Raw genomic sequence first — 2,500 nt, forward strand, 5'->3', positions numbered from 1 at the left:
GGCGATGTGTAGGCGCGCCGCCCACATTTCCCCAACCTGCGTTGACGATTTGAGGAGGTGGCCCTCCCACGTTAAGTGGCGCTCCAGCACCTCGATCTCACGCTGCACCTCATCCAAGCCTGCACCTTCGCAGGCTGGCCCTATCTTCTTCAGCGCCAGGAGACGGGACCGACGGAGCGTTGGACCCATCCAACGGCAGGATGGAGAGTCATAGTTACTCCCGCCGTTTACCCGCGCTTGCTTGAATTTCTTCACGTTGACATTCAGAGCACTGGGCAGAAATCACATTGCGTCAACACCCGCTAGGGCCATCGCAATGCTTTGTTTTAATTAGACAGTCGGATTCCCCCAGTCCGTGCCAGTTCTGAGTTGATCGTTGAATGGCGGCCGAAGAGAATCCGCGCACCCGCGCGCCCCCGGAGGAGCACGCTAAGGCGGACGCGGCCTCGCAGCAAGGAAGATCCGTGGGAGGCCAAGGCACGGGACCGAGCTCGGATCCTGCGCGCAGGTTGAAGCACCGGGGCACGAACGCCGCGCAGGCGCGCGCATCCTGCACCGCCGGCCAGCACGAGGCCAACCAACGGCGAGAGCAGACCACGCCCGCGCTAAACGCCCGCACTTACCGGCACCCCTACGGCACTCACCTCGCCCAGGCCCGGCACGTTAGCGCTGACCCACTTCCCGACCAAGCCCGACACGCCCCGATCCTCAGAGCCAATCCTTATCCCGAAGTTACGGATCCAATTTGCCGACTTCCCTTACCTACATTATTCTATCGACTAGAGGCTCTTCACCTTGGAGACCTGCTGCGGATATGGGTACGAACCGGCGCGACACCTCCACGTGGCCCTCTCCCGGATTTTCAAGGTCCGAGGGGAAGATCGGGACACCGCCGCAACTGCGGTGCTCTTCGCGTTCCAAACCCTATCTCCCTGCTAGAGGATTCCAGGGAACTCGAACGCTCATGCAGAAAAGAAAACTCTTCCCCGATCTCCCGACGGCGTCTCCGGGTCCTTTTGGGTTACCCCGACGAGCATCTCTAAAAGAGGGGCCCGACTTGTATCGGTTCCGCTGCCGGGTTCCGGAATAGGAACCGGATTCCCTTTCGCCCAACGGGGGCCAGCACAAAGTGCATCATGCTATGACGGCCCCCATCAACATCGGATTTCTCCTAGGGCTTAGGATCGACTGACTCGTGTGCAACGGCTGTTCACACGAAACCCTTCTCCGCGTCAGCCCTCCAGGGCCTCGCTGGAGTATTTGCTACTACCACCAAGATCTGCACCGACGGCGGCTCCAGGCAGGCTCACGCCCAGACCCTTCTGCGCCCACCGCCGCGACCCTCCTACTCGTCAGGGCTTCGCGGCCGGCCGCAAGGACCGGCCATGACTGCCAGACTGACGGCCGAGTATAGGCACGACGCTTCAGCGCCATCCATTTTCAGGGCTAGTTGCTTCGGCAGGTGAGTTGTTACACACTCCTTAGCGGATTCCGACTTCCATGGCCACCGTCCTGCTGTCTTAAGCAACCAACGCCTTTCATGGTTTCCCATGAGCGTCGATTCGGGCGCCTTAACTCGGCGTTTGGTTCATCCCACAGCGCCAGTTCTGCTTACCAAAAGTGGCCCACTTGGCACTCCGATCCGAGTCGTTTGCTCGCGGCTTCAGCATATCAAGCAAGCCGGAGATCTCACCCATTTAAAGTTTGAGAATAGGTTGAGGTCGTTTCGGCCCCAAGGCCTCTAATCATTCGCTTTACCGGATGAGACTCGTACGAGCACCAGCTATCCTGAGGGAAACTTCGGAGGGAACCAGCTACTAGATGGTTCGATTAGTCTTTCGCCCCTATACCCAGCTCCGACGATCGATTTGCACGTCAGAATCGCTACGGACCTCCATCAGGGTTTCCCCTGACTTCGTCCTGGCCAGGCATAGTTCACCATCTTTCGGGTCCCAACGTGTACGCTCTAGGTGCGCCTCACCTCGCAATGAGGACGAGACGCCCCGGGAGTGCGGAGGCCGCCGCCCCGTGAAGGGCGGGGAAGCCCCATCCTCCCTCGGCCCGCGCAAGGCGAGACCTTCACTTTCATTACGCCTTTAGGTTTCGTACAGCCCAATGACTCGCGCACATGTTAGACTCCTTGGTCCGTGTTTCAAGACGGGTCGTGAAATTGTCCAAAGCTGAAGCGCCGCTGACGGGAGCGATTATTCCGCCCGAGAGCATCCCGAGCCAACAGCGGCGCGGGTCCGGGGCCGGGCCAGGTAGGTCCGTCATCCGGGAAGAACCGCGCGCGCTTGCCGGGAGCCCGAGCGCCCAAAGGGGCGAATCGACTCCTCCAGATATACCGCCGAGCAGCCAGCCAGGACACCGGGGCTCTGCCCAACAGACGCGAACCGAGGCCCGCGGAAGGACAGGCTGCGCACCCGGGCCGTAGGCCGGCACCCAGCGGGTCGCGACGTCCTACTAGGGGAGAAGTGCGGCCCACCGCACACCGGAACGG

The 2,500-nt window shown here is 61.0% G+C and overlaps 1 pseudogene; it reads right to left on the reverse strand.

Annotated features, from left to right (window-relative positions):
- The window catches only part of LOC126125788 (large subunit ribosomal RNA), a 5,386-nt pseudogene that overhangs the window by 2,304 nt on the left and 582 nt on the right, over positions 1 to 2,500 (reverse strand).

The sequence above is a fragment of the Schistocerca cancellata genome, unplaced genomic scaffold (assembly GCF_023864275.1).
Source record: "Schistocerca cancellata isolate TAMUIC-IGC-003103 unplaced genomic scaffold, iqSchCanc2.1 HiC_scaffold_439, whole genome shotgun sequence".
In the NCBI taxonomy this organism is placed as follows: domain Eukaryota; kingdom Metazoa; phylum Arthropoda; class Insecta; order Orthoptera; family Acrididae; genus Schistocerca; species Schistocerca cancellata.